At 33.3% G+C, this 19,656-nt stretch overlaps 1 pseudogene; it reads left to right on the top strand.

Moving 5' to 3' along the window:
• The first annotated feature begins 11,737 nt into the window (after positions 1-11,737).
• On the top strand, positions 11,738-11,837 carry LOC115933823 (uncharacterized; annotated as a pseudogene).
• The last annotated feature ends 7,819 nt before the right edge of the window (positions 11,838-19,656 follow it).

Raw genomic sequence — 19,656 nt, 5'->3', positions numbered from 1 at the left:
CTTTTTCCCAAACAAATGGAGTATCTCTCTCTCTGTGCTAAGCCACCTGGAACTGGGGTTGTGGAGATGCAAACACACCTTTGGTCACCACCACTGGGTCATACTTAAAGCCAGCACAGCACTGGATCTTGCCCCTGGCTAACATCTATTTTCCCTTAAGGCCCAAGGACTATATAATCAGCAGGTTGTGAAGCCATCTAGGTTTGTGTTCTCTTCAAGACAAGAAGTTACCCAGGCCCTATGTACGTATAGAGATGCTGTCTGGGAACCAGGGATCAGAGTAAAAAACCTTAGAAATTTATTGATGTTCTATTCTACCATGGCTAAGCTGACACTCAAACTACAATGCAAAATCCTTCTCACTCTTTCCTCCTCTTTTTCCAAGCAGAGCAGCCTCTCCTTATAACCACTACCAACAACAACCAACAGGGGGTTCTGGCAGGCCATTGCCAATGTTCACTTAAAGCTCAAAGGCTCTTCAGTTTTTCTCACACAGAAGGAGTCTCTTCCTATAGCCACCATAGCTGGGAATGTGCTGAGTCACACCTGAAGCCAGTATGTCTCAGAGCCCAAGGCCCCCAGCACACTACCTGGGTATTGCCACTGGTCATTTGGTGCCCACGGGCTCTTTTGTCAGCAGTTAATAAATCCTGCCAGGACTGAGTACTTCCCTTCAAGGAAGCAGGTTCCCATTTGGCCCAATTGTGTCTAGAAATGTAGTCTGTGAGGTTTGACCTGAAATGGACCTCACAACTTTGCCCAGTGCCCTATCCTCCTGTGGCTAAGCTGGTATCCAAGATGCAAGACAAAGTCCTCTTTACTCTTCACTCTCCTCTCCCTAAGCAGAAGGATGGAGTCCCTTTTGTTGTTGTGAGCTGTGCTGCCTGGGATTACATTAGGGGTGGTCTAAGCACTCCCTTAGCTGTTCCGGCTTGTGTCTCCCAAGGTCACATGCTGCCCAGTCCTCTGGCTCTGAGCCAAGCCCAGCATGAGCAATTGCCTAGGAATTTCAGTCCTAATGTCTTAGACTGCCTTTCAAGTTTACCTGGGGCCCCAGAGCACTTTGGCCCATGGTGATTAAATCTTGCTGAGTAACTGAAGTTCTGACCACTGGGATGGTATATTCCCCTCTGACTAGGTCTGGTCCAAGTGCTCCCTCCATGCATGCATCTTGGCTGACCCTAGTATAACTATGCTCTCCACTGGGACAGGATGAATTCAATGCGACGTCCCACAGTTGCTATGCACTTTGTCCTCCAAGTGCATAGGCTCTCTCTTGATGCCTCACAGCCACTGCCAAAGGACAATGAAGGGGTGGAATTGGTGAGTTTATACTGTCTATCCTGTCCTCCTTAATGCTTCTTTCAGTGATATGAAGTTAAAACCAGATACTGTGATTTTGGTTTTTGTGATGGTGCTTATTTGTGTGCAGATAGTTGTTAAAATTTGGTGTCCTTGCAGGGCAGATGAATAGTGTAGGCCTCTATTTCACAACCTTGCTCTATCCTCTAGATGACATTTAGATGAGACTTTGAACTTTAGACTTTAGAGATGATGCTAAAAATGAGTTAAGATTGTGGAGGCTGTTGAGTTGTCATGAATGTATGTTTTGTGCAAAAATGACATTAATTTTGGGGAGCTGGAAGGCAGAATGATATGGACTGAATTGTGTCCCCCTCCCTCAAAATAGTATGTTAAAGCCTTAAGCTTCAAAGTGACCCGTTTGAGATAAGTTTTTTAAGGAGGTAATTAAGGTAAAATGAGGTTATAACAGTGTGGTCCTAGAGCAATATTGGTATTCTTATAAGAAGAAGATACACAGGAGTCCTGTTTATCTCCACTAGTACACAGAGGATAGGCCATGTAAGGACACAATGAGGCATCTGTACATAAGCCAAGAAGAAACGTCTCACCAAAAACCAACATTGATGACACCTTGATTTTGGATGTATAGCCTCCACAACTGTAAGAAAATTTATTTCTGTTGTTTAAGCCACCTAGACTATTGTATTTTATCATGGTAGTCCTAGCAAACTAATACAATCAATAAGCAGGTTGATAAAATTGTTAAAAGTATAGTATGAGTTTCTTTCCTTTTGATGTAAAGTGTTTCTACTTTCTATTCAATGCCCTTCAATGTCTTCTTACTCCCAGTGCAGTTATGACAAACATTCTTTGCAGCTATATAATTCTCTCCACATTCTTACTCCTTTTGTCAATAATTCCTAAAGTCTGAAACACAAAACGTATAGTGGTTTGTGTGAGCACAAGTGAATTAAACTAGGCAATTTATTGCAGTGATTTTTAATCAACTTTTAAAAAGCATAAACTGAATACAATAAAACAAGCCCATTTAAAGTGTACATTTCAATGATTTTCATCATTACTACCCGTGTGAAAAAATCAGGAAAGTGGGACTCAGAACTCATAATCAATCAAATAAACAAATACCCTGTAATGATAGAGATTATTAAATTACAAGGCAAGGGTGTGGCAATAGCTATTATAGATATGTCAAATAATTAATGAGAACATGAATATAAAGATAAGTGAAAGAAACTATTAAAAAATGAATAGAATTTCAGGATTTGAGAATACATACCTGAAATGAAATTTCACTGAATATATTTAAAGATTCCATACAGAAGAATAGGTCAGTAAACTTGAAGACAGGAAAATACAATTTATCAAAATTGACGTACAGTGAAAACAAGAGAAAAACAAACAACAACAATAACGACAAAAACAGAGTTGTAATGACCTAGCTGTTGATATCAAGGAGTCTGACATGTATGTAATTGTAATCTCAGAAAGAGGAGAAGCAACAGAAGTAGAAGAAACAATGACTCCAAATTTCCAAAATTTGAACAGAAGTTTAAGCTCAGACTCCATGTGAACTATCAGCACAAAGAAATCAATATCAACATAACAAAATCAAATTTATGAAAACAATGATAAAGAGAAAACCTTCGAAACAGTCAGAGGAAAAAATGTGCACAGAAAACAATGATAAGAATGCCCATGAGATTCTCATCAGAAACAACAGAAGCCAATATAACATGGAAAGACATCTTGAAAATGGTGAAAAGAAAACAACTTTTAATCCAGAATCTATATTCAGCAAAAATATATTTCAAAAATAAATGCAAAATTACAACAAAGAAGCAATTAACTGGTGTTTCTGGGCATGATGGTGTTTATGTCAGAATAGTTTAATGAAGTTAAACACATTGGACCATACTCTAGGGGGCTTATTAATCATAGTAAAGTAGGCTTGTTTAGTGAAATAAAATTGCAAGTCCGAAGATGTGGCTTCTTGCTCATTACATTCACTAGAAACCTTGGCTAAATTACTATGTATCTAAGCGAAATATTCATGCTCAGTAAGTTGAGCCTAAACAAATTTTTCCAAAACAATATCCTAGGAAAGACTAGTTCCATGATATGATTAATAAAAACAGGATTTCACAATGAACTAATGCTTACAATGCTGATTATAAATACGAATGCATCACAGCCTCTGGGAACTAAAATAAAGATATTTGTTAGCACATATTTAACAAAAAAAATTGGGTAGTAATATATTATTTCCGGTAAACATTTATTGTCAGTTTTTATTTCTTTAAGGAAATATTTCTACTTACATTTCAAGTTTCAAATTTAATACTTCAAGAAGCTCAATATACTATTATATCCCAAATGGCATAATGGTTTGCAAATTTATAATTATTATAATTCTAGGGGCCTTAACCAATTTATTTGTTGTCTTTATATATATGAACTATATCAAATAACACACAGGAATGCATACTTTTTTATCAAACACAGATGTTACATCTCTGAAAAATTACATATATGGGGAGGATTATAAGGTAATATATTAGTTTAATAGTATCTGTTTTCTATTGTTACTGTAGCAAATTACCCAAAACTTACTGGTTTAAAACAATACAACTTTATTATCTTTCTGGATATCTGAGCTAGTTCTTACGGGGCTAAAATCCTAATGTTGGGAGGGCTGCATTCCTTTCTGTGAGTTCTAGGGAAGAATTCATTTTCTTGCTTTTTCCACCTTCTCAGCATCTTCAAAGCCAGCTGTGTAAAACCATAAATTTTTTCTCTCTATGATACTTCTGCATTTCTCTTTTTCTTTTAGAAGGAGCCTTTTGAACAATAAACACTGGGGCCTATTTGAGGGTGGAGGGTAGGAGGAAGGTGAGGATTAAAAACTACCTATCTGTCGGGTATTAGGCTTATTACCTCGGTGACAAAATTAACTGCACACCAAATCCTCACAGCATGCAATTTACCCATGTAACAAATCTGCAAATGTACCCCTTAAACCTAAAATAAACATTGGAAAGAAAAAAATTAATAAAGACCTTTTTGATTATATTGGTCATCTACATAATCCAAAATAATCTCTTCATCTCAAAATCCTTAATTTATTTACATCAGCGAATTCTCCTTTGCCAGGTAAGGTAACATATTCCCAGTTCCCTAAGCATTAGGACTGAATATCTTTGGTAGGGTGATTTTCTGACTACCACATTAACTAATAGTAATTTAGTATTTACTGATGTCAGGCACTGTCCAAGCATCTTCCCTCCTGCAAAGTGATCATCAGTGACACATCTGTGAACAAGATATACACTTCTGCCTTTGTAGAGGTTACAGTCTAGCAAAAGGAGACAGATGATAAGCAGTAAATGTAATAAATATTTTATATTGTTTTAAAAGGAGATGAGTGCTACTGCAAAAAAGAACAGAGTAAAGTGAAACATGATTGGGGTAGACAGAACTGGCGATTTATATGTGGTGGTCAAGATAAAGCATGCTGAAAAGGTAATGTGGCCAATTTTATACAGACATCTGGAAAATAAAAACCATCTCAGGTATAGAGAATATCTCGTTTGATTGTCCTGAGATAGAGTAGTGGCAGGCCTTCTGTGGTGAGAAAGAACAAAGGGAGTGGTGTGGTCAAACTGCAGTGAGAGAAGCATGGCTTGGGACAGCAGGAGAGCAATAGCAGATGAGGTCAGAGAGGTAATAGAAAGGGGAAAAACAAAAATATAGGACCTTGTTAGCATTCACAAGGACTTTGATTTGCCTGTGCATGAAACAGAAAGTTTCATACGGTTTTCAGAAATAAGCAAAATGATTTGATTCATGTTTTGAAATATCACTTTCACACATGTTGGCAATGACTGTAGAGGGGGCAAGATTGAATAAGAGATCTAGTTAAGTGGCTATGGCAGTTATCTAGGCAAACTTTTAGTGGTGTTTGGGGCAAGAGGTAGCAGTATACATGATGGCAAGTGACTAAAATTGAGAAATTTTGAAGGCAAACCAATAAAATTTTTTGAAAGAATGAATGTGGCATGCGAGAACAACAAAGACAACAAAATAGAAATAGGGTGACTCCGGCGATTTGGCTTGAGCAAGTACAATTGCCAGTCACAGAATTCAGAAGGCTAATTGAAAACCAGGTTTGTGGGGAAAGCGGAAGAGTTGAGTTTAAGCATATTTACTGGAGACATCTTTCTACCACTTGGTGGAGTAGAAACGACAAATTCTGAATGGAGTCAGTTATGAGTGAATGGCAGGAAATAAATTGGAGACAGTAACCATAGACAATTTCCCAGGAGTTTTGCTCCAAGGGGGCAAAGGGGAACAAAGAGATTGCTGAGAAACTGGATCAATAGAATATTCACTTTTTTTGGCTAGAAAAAAATAACAAAATTTTTGTAATTAAATGGAAACAGTCTTATTGATACATACAATTAATGATGAAGGACAGACGAGGCAGAATTGCTAGAGTGATGTCCTGAAGTAGGCAAGAGGGATTGAAATCTGGTACACATATAGAAGTGTTGACTTGAGATAGGATTATGGACAGATCACTTATAATAATATTCAGAAAGAAAGAATTTGTGGACTATTATCTTGCTAGGTGGCCAGATGTGTTTGAATGATTTGTTTTGTCAGTGACATAAAAGCGTTGAGTACAGTTTGTCCATTACACATTCAGATGTCTGGCATCATATAGCTCTAACCAGAGTATGCATATTAAGAACATGAAACGATGCTAATAAAATGACTGTGTCCAGCCATGTGATGTGTAAACCATGTTAATAATTTTGAAGCTCATGTTCCTTGATACAATAAAAAGATCAAAATCCCCCACTTAATATTTGCCAAAGTAATATTAACTTAGTAACACTAATTTTAAAAGATCTATGTTTTTAGCCTCACTCAAATAAAATTGTTTCTGTTGTCTAACAGAGATATCTCCCGTTATTTTGTTACATGCTGTTAAGAATATTTATACTCTCTGGAGATTAAGAATTTATCAGGACTGTTTACCATAAATTATAGAAGCAGAAAAAGAAATTCTGGAGAAATTAGTAAACAGTAAAAATTAATAAATATATATTTAAAAATACCTTTACCATATATATTTACTATTTATTAATATACATTAGTAAATATATATCTACTATCTTATTATATATAATGATAAATACATATTTACATATTTACTATAACTAGTAAATATATAAATATATATTTACTATAACTAGTAAATATATAAATATATATTTACTATAACTAGTAAATATATAAATATATATTTACTATAACTAGTAAATATATAAATATATATTTACTATAACTAGTAAATATATAAATATATATTTACTATAACTAGTAAATATATAAATATATATTTACTATAACTAGTAAATATATAAATATATATTTACTATAACTAGTAAATATATAAATATATATTTACTAATAGTATATATAAATATATATTTACTAATAGTATATATATAAATATATATTTACTAATAGTATATATAATCCTTTAAGTCACCCTATTTCTATTTTGTTGTCTTTGTTGTTCTCACATGCTGCATACATTCTTTCAAAAAGTTTTATTGGTTTGCCTTCAAGATATCTCAATTTTAGTCATTTGTCATCATGTGTACTGGTACCTCTTGCCCCAAACCACCACTAAAAGTTTGCCTAGATAGCTGCCGTAGCCACTTAACTAGATCTCTTATCCAATCTTGCCACGTCGACAGTCATTCTCAACTAATAGTAAATACTATTAGTAAATATATATTATATATATGTATTTACTATTTATAGTAAATAGTAAATACTATTAGTATAGTAAATGTATATTTATACTAAATAGTAAATATGTATTTATTATTAGATATAATAATAGTTACTAATAGTAATAGTAATAAGTAGTAATAATAGTAATAATTACTAATAATAAATATATATTTACTATTTGGATATTAGAAATATCAACACCTTGAAGATAAATATCAGCAGTTATAGTCTTTAGCAGAGCATTAATTACCTTTAAACATTTTACTTTTCTTAATATCAATTAATTAATTTAGTTGTAGATTCTCACAATATTTTTCAAAAAGACATTCCCCAAATACCCAATGGCTATTAAAATATTAAGTATTTCAACATGATATTAATTATGTCATACTTTTCATACTAAAACGTTGTTTATAATATTCTAATGATAGATAACTCCTGTGATGAACTTAAATATTTATCTTTCTTTTTCAAAAAAGTGATACATAATCAATGACTGACATTAGTGATAAAAGGAATATTGAAAGAAATGAAAGTAATCTAGAATTTAACTAATTTAACTAAGTAGTATAATCCATTAGAAGTCCTCTGTCAATTCCAAATGTAGAGGCACATGGAAAACATTGTTGGGTATGTCTGGCAGACAGCAATAAATATCTAATTGAAGAATGTGAAGGGCTGAGGAAAGAGTAAGATGATAGAGGTGGAAAATTCTCCCTTTGGCAAAACATATATCCACTTTTTACTTTTCTAAAGTACAAATGAAATTGAAAAACAAAAGGAAAAATTATTTCAGAGCATATGTTCTTGAAAGATTAATGCAAATGTAGGCAAAGTTCTAGGCCAATTTTGGAGTACATTAAAAAATGATCATGAAAATGAGTGTGTCTTGTAATCTGGATTTCCTAGACTTGGAGGTTTTAAGTGAAATAATTTTTACTCTAAGAAGAAAATATAGTCTTATTATGGTTAAATATAGTACCACAAATATTTACCTAACATTTAGCAGTTAAAATTATGTGTATGCTTTTATATTTGTGTGTGTGTGTGTGTGTGAGAGAGAGAGAGAGAGAGAGAGAGAGAAGGAGAGAGAGAGAGAGAGAAGATGAACCAAAATACTCCAAACTGAAGATTTTCTGACACATGTTTTACCCTTCAAGTAAATTAATTCTAATTGTATAGAGGAATGTTGAACCTGCTGCCTGGCTGATGTTTCTCAAGTTTGAGAAATTGCATCCTGTCCATGTTGGCTAAATAGAAACACATTTGAGTAAAGTAGCATACAGGGAAACAGTGCATATAGTTAGAAAGTAATCAGAATCTTACCACCTGTTTGACTATTTCAACGTTTCTTTAAAATTTGAGTTGGTGCTCAGTCCACTAGATGCAACATGCTTTCTACTTGTTGATATGGATGATAGTGTTGGAGTTACTTTTGAAGTCTCCGATTACTTTTGAAAAGCAACTTCATTTTTCCTTGTTTCTTAATCTATTTCTTACACAATTTCTCTTAAATAATCTGTGTCTATTATATATAATATTTTACTTATAACATAAAATGTAATTTTAAAGCGCATAGTTCAATGTTCTCAGGCATTTCTCTTTTGAGACTGTTTAAGTATACCACTGATTTCTGCTGCTTCATTGCCTAAGTTTCCCGTGATGAAATCTGTGTTTCCCTTAGCATTTATATTATGGCTACTTAGGTCAGCTGATAAATAAAAGTTTTTTAAAAAAATAAAGTAAAAGAAAGAATTGAATTATTCGCTCACAAACATGTAAAAAATTATGATTCAAACTTACATTGGAGATTTTTCTAAAAGCAAGTGTATAAACTATGAGTGATTATATTTCAGAGGCAAGTTCTCTGCTCATTGTAGTATCATATTCTTGAGTAAAGATAAATGAGATCTTGGGAAAAGGTGAATGAAACAGGAGTATGGTGGAGTGGTTTTAATAAATTCTCATCTTTCCTCATGGAAGTTGTCTGCTTGATAATTAAAGCTTAGTGCATTGCCTTAATCTCATCACAAAAATATTGTATATAAATTATATTGTAATGAATTGATATTAGGCAACATAGGCTGCAAAATTAAGTGTAAGGCTTTAACTAAAACAACATTTCCAAACTGTGATGTGCAGGTACATCATTTATGGAAATCATTATGGAAATTTATAAAAAATGCATGCCCTTTCCTTGCTGACTCAGAATCCTTGCTAATGGGGCTAATTGTGAAAAAAAATTAACCTGTTTCTAGTATGAGCAAAAAACAAAGTAACACACCAAATTTTAAGAGCAACTAGCTGAAATATTTTTGCTTATTAATAAGATTTAAAAAGTGTAATAAATTTCTATAGAACAAAATTTAACTTTTTTAATTGCTACACTGTCACTGAGTAGTACTAAACATTGAAATTATGGGTTTACTGATAGACGCGTGGTAAAAGGGCAATAAAATGAACCTTTCTGAATGTGGAATGGAATGGATGATTCATTTCTTGATTAAGAATTTGGCCATAATTGAAGTCTTGTAATATTACCCAAAGAAACGAACAATCTCCATCATATTAATATTTTTTTCTCTGCTATATGTCTACTGAGTTTATGATGTAACAGCAAAGAGAAAATGTGTCAAGAAATAAGTTGATTTTATTTTTCATTTATACACAGCAACTTAAACGTTTCTAGTACACAGTTCAATATGTACAGTTCCATAAATATTGAAAAATACATAGTGTCATGTAACTAACATTACAATCAGGACACAGAATAATCCCCTCACCACAGCTAAATTTTCTTATCCTGTCCCTTTGTAGTCAGATCCCCTGCTTTCCCTAATCCTTGGGAAATAATGATCTATTCTTAGTCGCTATACATTAGCATTTTTCCAGAAGTCATATATGTGGACTCCTATAAGATGTAACTTTTTTTCCCGGCTTCTTTCACTTAGCAAACACCTTTCTAGATGCAGCCATATATTTGACACTCATCCGTTGTTCATTTGATTTTAATTCTGACAGGTATTATATTGTTTAGGTGTGCGAGAATGTTTATTCACTCACCCATTAAAACATATTGGGATGTTTTCAAATTTCAGTTATTAATGAGTAATGTTGATATGTATATTTGTAAGTTTTTGAGAGAATTTTTTTTTTCTCTGATGAAATACTTAGAGCAGGACTGTTAATTCCTATGGTAAGTGTATGCCTGACTTTAAATAAAACAACACACATAGAGTGGAAGAAAGAGAAATTAGACCCTGATGACATAACTTGAGCCCTGAATTTTCTAGAGATTGAAGGATAGTTTACTCTTGGGCTTTTCAGATGGATTTTCTGTCACTTGCAGCCCAAAATTTCCAAATACATTACCAAATTCCTCTTGGTGCACAGTTCCTATGGTGCCCAATTTAGTGTTTTTCAAACTTGCATGATGATTAAAATCAGCTAGTGTTTATTAAAAATGAGATTTCCAGATAATTGTCCTGAAAATTATATTTTATTAAGGTTTCTGGTTTTAAAAATGGTCCTGAAATGAATGTTATGATCTAGAAGTTCATATCATCTAGAAGTTCTGTTAGTTCAAGCTAACAATAATAGTGCAATATTTATAATATTAAAAAACTATTAGTATGCTACCATATTCCACTTACTGAATATTATATGATTCGCAAAATTGCTTAGCAAACCAGTATACAGCTACAGAATCATGGAGTGCTACAGATAGAAAAACAGTAGATATAACCTGCTCCAACAGCCCATTCTTTACAATGAGAAATTTGTAGCTGAAAGAAGTCATACACATAAATCCCACAGGGAGTTAGTAGTAGAACAAATACTACAACATGAGCCTCCTGCTAGTTTCAATTTATCTTGCTACCAAGCTCACATGTCTAAATTAGAAAATTATGAGAAAAAATACGTAACAAGATACTGAAAAATCCACCTTTATAAGCCCCAAAGGGCTTATAGCCTGTTCTCAATTCTTAGCATACTTTTTATGAATGGGCACTCATTATTTGATCATTATAACAATAATGAATACTTTACTTTTTAAACAGACTCTAAAAGCTTATCCTAACTCATGCTGTGATTTTGTAATCATAACCTTTAATACTCATATACCAAGTATCTTATTTATAATAGAAAATTGAGAGCTGTTACTGATGAAAGGATTTTTAGGGTAGATAAGTCTTTCTTTTTCTATGAAACATTAACACAAGAAATTGCTTGAAAAATCAGGTGATCACAAAGCAATAGTCCCAAACAAGAAACTCAAAGGGTTTTACATACCAACTGAGAATTTTTCAAATTTATTTCCCAGTGTTCTGAAAAATTTATATGAAGTAGACTAGCTCCAGAGGTTGCTGATTTAAGGGGTTAATTAACATCACTTGATAGATTTAAGGTCCCAAACTTCTTCACATTATAAAATGAAGCATTATGAACTGAACATCCTCATTATTCTTTCCTCCCCTTGAGTAGTCAAAATTAAACTGATTGCCTTCTATAGCTCAAATTGTTTAAAAAAAAATTTCCATTAATGTTGCAGAAAGTGATATTTTAAATAATTTGTTGCCATTTCAAAACTCTAACATTATCCTCACTTTAGCAATGCATGTACTGAAATTGGTGTAATACAGAGATTAGCATGGCTCCTGTGCATGGATAACACACAAATTTGTGAAGCATTCCATATTTTTAATCCAGTAACATGATTCAAGATAAAATGGCCATATTAGGAATCAAACTGATATGGTAGAGCTGAAAAATCCACTACAAGAATTTCAAAACACAATCAGAAGTATTAATAGCATAATAGACCAAGCTGAGAAAAGAATCTTATAGCTCAAAGGCCAGTTTTTCAAATTAATTCAGTCAGGCAAAAATAATGAAAAAAAAAATAAAAAGAATAAACAAACCTCTGAGAAATATTGGATTATGTAATGAGGGTAAACCTATGATTCGTTGGCATCCCTGATGGAGATGGAAAGAGAGTAAGCAACTTGAAAAACATATTTGAGGATATTGTCCATGAAAATTTCCCCAACCTTGTAGAGAGATTGACATTTGAATTTAGGAAATTCAGAGAACCTGTGCAAGATACTATACAAGAGGACCGTCCTCAAGACACAGAAACATCAGATTCTCTAAAGTCATTAAAAAGAAAAAAATATTAAAGACCACTAGAGAAAAGGGGCAGGTCATCTACACAGATAACTTCATCAAGCTAACAGCAGAACTTTCAGCAGAAACCCTACAATCCAGAAGAGACTGGGGACCTACATTCAGTATCCTTAAGAAAAGAAATTCCAACCAAGAATTTTATATCCAGCCAAACTAAGCTTCATAAGTGAAGGAGAAATAAAATCTTTGTCAGACAAGCAAATGATAAAGGAATTTGTTACCACCAAACCTGCCTTGCAAGAAGTTCCTAAGGGAGTGCTAAACATGGAAATTAAAAGTCACTACTAGCCACCATAAAAACACATTTAAGTTCATAGAACATTGACACCGTTAAGAAACTCCACAATTAAGCCTACATAACAACCAGCTAACAACATAATGATGAGGTCAAATCCATACACATTAATATTAATGAGCTATATGCTATATGCTTGAACATTAATGAGCTATAAGCTCACTTGAAATGCTCAGAGTGGCAAGTTGCATAAAGAAGCAAGACCAAGTATATGCTATCTTCAAGTGACCCACCTCACACACAATGTCACCTGTAGGCTCAAAGTAAAGAGATGGAGAAAGATCTATCAAGCAAATTAAAACCAAAAAAGAGCAAGGGTTGCTACTCTTATTTCAGACTGAACAGATTTTAAATAAACAATAATCAAAAAGAACAAAAAAGATAAACATTTCAATTACATAATGATAATTACATAATGATAAACATTTCAATTCAACAAGAAGACTTAACTGTCCTAAATATATAAGCACCCAACACTGGTGCATCCAGATTTATCAAACAAATTCATAGACAACTACAAAAAAAACTAAGATAACCACACAATAATAGTGGGAGATTTCAACATCTCACTGACAGTATTAGAAATATCATCAAGGCACAAAACTGACAAAGATATTTGGGGACCTAAACTAAACACTTGATGAAATAGACCTAACAGATATATCTATATCTATCTATCTATGTCTATCTATCTATCTATCTATCTATCTATCTATCTATCTATAGAATGCTTCACCCATCAACTACAGAAAATACATTCCTGTTATTTGCACATGCCACATACTCTAAAATTGACCACATGCTCAGCTATAAAAATTTTTCAAGAAATTACAAAAGAAACTCAAAGTTATACCATCCAGACTCTTGACCACAGTATAATGAAAAATAAAAAGCAATATCAAGATGATCTCTCAAAATCATACAATTACATAAAAATGAAACAAGCTCTTCTGAAACGACTTTTGGGAAAACAGTGAAATTGAAGCAGAAATCAATAAATTCTTTGAAATTAATATAAACGAAGATACAACATAACAGAATCTCTGGGACACAGCTAAAGCCATGTGAAGAGGAAATTTATAGCACTCAAAGTGCACATCACAAAGTTAGATTTGTTAATTTCAAATTAACAAGCTAACATCACACCTAGAGGAACTAGAAAGACAAGAGCAAACCCACCCCAAAGTTAGCAGAAGAGAAAAAATAACCAAAATTGGAGCTGAACTGAATGAAATTGAGATGAAAAAAAATAAAAGATCAACAAAACCATAAATTTGTTTTTTGAAAGCATAAATAAGTTTGATAGATCATTAACTAGACTAACAAATGAAAAGAGAGAAGAACCAAATAAACACAATCTAAAGTGACAAAGTAGGCATTACCACTGAACCCGCAGAAATACGAAAACATTCCAGGACTAGTATGAACACCTTTACGCACACCAATGAGAAAAACACAGAATAACAAATGGATAATTTGCTGGAAACACACGACTTCCCAAAATTGAACCAGGAAGTAACTGAATCCCTGAATAGACCAATAACTTGTTTTGAAATTGAACTCATAACAAAAAACTGTCAACCAGAAAAAACCCCTGAACCAGAAAAAGTCACAGCTGAATTCTGCCACACATATAAAGGAGAGATGGACCAATCCTACTGAAACTTTTCCAAAAAATCTAGGAGAGACTCCTCCCTAAACTAAATCTAAGGCCAGCGTCAATCTGACACAAAATCCAGGCAGACACACAACAAGAAAAGTAAACTTCAGACTAGTATTCCTGATGAACATAGATGTAAAAATCTTCAACAAAATACTAGCAAACCAAATCCAGCAACACATCAGAAAGCTAATCTACCACAATCAAGTAGGCTTTATTCCTGTGATGCAAGGATTTTTCAACATACACAAATTAATGAATGTAATTTGTTACATAAACAAAACCATACGATCATCTCAACATACACAGAAAAAGGTTTTGATAAAATTCAACATCCCCTCATTTTAAAAACTCTCAACAAGCTTGGTACCCAAGGGATATACCTCAAAATTATAAAAACCATCTATGACAAATCTATAGCCAACATAATACTGAATGAGTAAAAGCTGGAAGCATTTCCCTTGGGAACTGGAAAAAGACAAGGATGCCCACTCTCACCACTCATATTCAAGATAGTACTGTGAGTCCTAGTCAGAGCAATCAGGCAAGAGAAGGAAATAAAAGGCATCCAAATAGGAAGATAGAAAGTCAAACTATTTCTCTTTGCAGACAGTTTGAATCTGTACCTAGAAAATTCCATCATCTGTGCCCAAAGGCTCCTAGATCTGATAAAAAAAACTTTAGTAAAGTTTCAGGATACAAAAGCAATGCACAAGAATGAGTAGCATTTCAATAGCCATGAAAAGAATAAAATAATTGGGAATAGAGCTAACCGTGAAGGTGAAAGATCTCTACAAGAATTACAATGCACAGCTAAATGAAATCAGAGATGACACAAACAAATGGAAAAGTATTCCATCCTTCTGGATAGAAAGAATCAATATTGTTAATATGACCATACTACCCAAACAATGTACAGATTTAATACGATTTTTATCGAACTACCAACGACATTAATTTTTTAAAAATTTCAATAGCTGTTGGGGTACAGGTGGAATTTGATTACTTGAGTGAATTGTATAGTGGTGAAGTCTGAGATTTTAGTGTACCCATCACCCAAGTAGTATACATTGTACCTAATATGTAGTTTTTTATCCTTCACCCCTCCCCCACCCTCCTCCTTCTGAGTCTGCATCCAAGTTGCTGCAAAAAAATATTTCATTCTTTCTTACGGCTGAGTAGTATTATATGGTATATATATATACCATATTTTCTTTATCCATTCATTGGCCAATGGCTTTTCTTCAGACAATTAGAAAAAAGTATTCTAAAATTCATATGGGACCAAAAAGACTCCAAATAACCAAAGCAATCTTAAGCAAAAAGAACAAAGCTGGCGGCATCACACTATTTGACATCAAACTATAATATAAGGCTGCAGTAATTAGAACAGCATAGTGCTGGTACAAAAATAGCCACATAGACCAACTGAACAGATTAGAGAACCCTGAAATAAAGCCAAGCACTTACAGCCATATGATTATTGATGAAGCTGATAATAACAAGGAATGGTGAAAGGACTTCCTATTCAGTAAATGATGCTGTAATAACAGGCTAGCTACATACAGAAGAATAAAACTGGACACCATTCTTTCACCATATACAAAAAACAACTAAAGATGGATTGAAGATTTAAATGTAAAACCTAAAACTATAAAAACCCTAGAAGAAAATCTAGGAAGTAGGATTCTGGATATTGGACCTACCAAAGATTTCATGACAAAGACTCCTGAAGCAACTACAACAAAAACGAAAATTGATACCGAGGACCAAATAAAACTAAAGAGCTTTGGCAAGACAAGAGAAACTATCAAGAAACTAAACAGAATACCTACAAATGGGAGAAAACATTTGCGAACTATGTATCTGACAATGGTCTAATATCCAGAATATATAAGGAACTTAAATATACCAACAAGCAAAAAACATATAACCCCATTAAAAAATGAGCAAAGGACACGAACAGACAATTCTCAATAAAAGACGTACATGTGATCAATAAGCATATGGAAAATGCTTACCATCATTAAACATTAGAGAAATGCAAATCAAAACCACAATAAGACACCCTCTCACACCAGTCAGAATGACTAGTATTAAAAAGATAAAAAATAACAGATGTTGGTGAGGTTACAGAGAAAAAGGAACAGTTATGCACTGCTGGTGGGAATGTAAGTTATTTCAGCCACTGTGGAAAGCAGTTTGGAGAATTCTCAAATAACTTAAAACATAACTGCCATTCAACCCAATTCCATTACTGAGCATATACCTAAAGGAATACAAATCATTCTGTCATAAAGATGCATGCATACATGTATTTGTCACAGCCCTATTCACAATAACAAAGATGTGCTATCCTCCTAAGTGCCCATTGATGGTGGACTGGATAAAGAAAATGTGGTCTATAGACAACATGGAATAATATGCTAGCACAGAAAGATCAAAATCATGTCCTTTGCAACAATATAGATGGATTGGAGGCCATTATCCTAAACAAATTAAGACAGAAACAGAAAAACAAGTGGACAGAAAGAAGGGAACAATAAACACCAGGGCCTACTTGAGAATGGAGGTGAGAGGAGGGTAAAGATCAAAAAACGATCTATCAGATACTATGCTCAATAGCTGGGTAACAATATAATCTGTACAGTAAACACCCACAATGTACAATTTACTCACGTAAGTAATCTGCACATGTACTTCCTAAACCTAAAATAAAAGTTGTAAAGGAAGAAAACCACCAATAATCTTGAAAATACATATGTGATCATAAAGATAAAAATTAGATACTGGCATTGCTCATGTAAAAAATGTCTTGAAGTATCATATTTATTATATCATATTTCTTGAAGTATCATTATCATATTAAATGCTGAAAATACATGTACTGTATGCATTTATGTAAATATTATTATCGCATAAATTCATTACGCATATATGTTGTCTGTTTTCCTCATAATAAATTTTTCATAGGAAATGTTTCTGAATATATTTAAATTTAAAGGGGCAATCTTGTATTATATTTATTATGAAAATAGGCAAATAAATATAGCTTTGGAATAGATTTGGAAGAAAAGTAAAAGTAGGTCATTGTATGATAGTTATTAACATTTTATAGAAAGAAGAAAAGAAAAACATTAAGTCTTTAAATAATTTCCAAATTTGGCTCTCCCTCAGAATTAACATGGATGCCTTTTAGAAGAAACAAACTCTTCACTCTAACCTTATTGAATTAGAATTTCAAGAAGTAGAGCTTTGAATTTTTTAAAGTTTTTTTCTTAGTATTTCATACCTCGGTATCTAGAGTATCATCAATCTGTCTGTGTCTGGGTTTCTACATCCTATCTCAAGGATGATGTGTACAACAGCGTCCTCTTCTGCAACTTGGGCAACTACTGATATCTACCAAGCTATTTTGCAGCAATCTGTGGTTTCAATTATGCAATACCTGGGTGTTTTTAGAAAAGTAATCAGAACAGGATTGTGATATACAATATATCTTTATTTTAAATCAAATTAAATTTCAAGATTTTTAAGAGCATCACAGCAGTATTTTAAATTTCTTAATTGGCATATGTATATAAATTCTGCTGGAAATATGCTTTCTAAGCAAATAAATGCTAAGGAAGATACATTCCAGGAGTAGGGATGATAATATAAAGAAAATGAATTAAGAGCTATTAGATCTTAAACAATTCTTACTGAATTAACTCATTGTTTAATTCAAAACATATATACATGAAAAAGCAAAAAGTACCTTAGATGGTTTTGCCGTTTATCATCCTCTTTTTATTTTGAATCTCCTTTGTGTAGTTTTAGAATGAGTATTGGCAGACTAAGGTGCAGAGAATTATTTAGAACTCCTTGTTCAGATATTGAATCTTCCATTTCAGCTAAACAATCCCTTCCTGTTCTGAAAATTAAAAAAAAATAAGATAATGAAAACCTGCATTTTTCAAGACTAATGTTTAAGGAGAAACCAAATTTCCACTATTAGTTTTCAGAGCATCAAGTGAAGCTTGTAATCTCTTAAAGAAATGTAATCAACAGTTTAAAATTATAAAAAATGATGATATAATCACTCAAAATTCTTTTTTTATGGTTTGATAGTTTATTATTGTCTTTTTTTTATTATACGTTAAGTTCTAGGGTACTTGTGCACAACGTGCAGGTTTGATACATAGGTATACACATGCCATGTTGGTTTGCTGCACCCATCAACTCATCATTTACATTAGGTATTTCTCCTAATGCTATCCCTCCCCAGCCCCCCCACCCACCGACAGGCCCTGGTGTGTGATGTTCCCCACCCTGTGTCCAGGTGTTCTCATTGTTCAATTCCAACTATGAGGGAGAACATGCAGTGTTTTGTTTTCTGTCTTTGAATCACTCAAAATTCTTAACATAAGGTCCATTAGTAAAAAGGAATATCATCTTAATCATACCAATAGGACAAGGCCAATCAACTCCTCCTACACATCAATATATAATAAATGATTTAATAATTTGGCAGAAACATTTCAGCATTTCCATAGTAAAGAATTGTAATTCTTATCAATGGCTAATCATCAATATAAGTTAGTTAAGAAAATAGCACTAGCAAATCTGGGTCCAAATAAACGTCAATTCAATTAAAATAAGAACAGAAAAGGATCTATGTGTAGAGTACATTTCTTTCTTAATTGTGTAGTCATTACTAATTAATATAGGCATTATTAGTTAGAAACATGAACTGTATCATTGATAGCAATTAAAAAATGGATAAGTTGAGTGATAAATATCTGAAAAGGAAATCCAGATATAATAGATAAGTTACTGGATTTACAGCATGAAAGGGGTAGGGATGTAGCACCAAGTTTAGGATTATGGTCTACAATGCTCCTTCCTAGAAATATATTCTGTTCTTTCATATAAGAAACATGTTCAAATTAGCCGGGCGTGGTAGTGGGCGCCTGTAGTCCCAGCTACTCTGGAGGCTGAGGCAGGAGAATGGCGTGAACCCGGGAGGTGGAGCTTGCAGTAAGCCGAGATCGCGCCACTGCACTCCAGCCTGGGCGACAAAGCAAGACTCCGTCTCAAAAAAAAAAAAAAAAAAAAAAAAAAAGAAACATGTTCATACACATTCTTCATGTGATTTTACCATTTATGAACTAATAATCTGTTAATATATTACTGTTTATTAGCAATAATAACAATAATAGCAATAATAACAACATTCATAACTTGTGGCCTTGATCTAAGAATCCTGGTTTCTAAGATATGTAAATGAATGGTTCAAATACAGCTTGTGACTTTTTTATGCCTAGCAATATTCTGCTTACCAGACATAGCTGGTGCTCCACCAGTTTGTATAAGCAGTGACACTGGAAAGTAGAATATT

This window comes from Gorilla gorilla, chromosome 11, assembly GCF_029281585.2.
Source record: "Gorilla gorilla gorilla isolate KB3781 chromosome 11, NHGRI_mGorGor1-v2.1_pri, whole genome shotgun sequence".
Classification (NCBI taxonomy): Eukaryota; Metazoa; Chordata; class Mammalia; order Primates; family Hominidae; genus Gorilla; species Gorilla gorilla.
The sequence above is the reverse complement of the archived record's forward strand: the minus strand, read 5'-3'. Positions and strand labels throughout refer to the sequence as shown.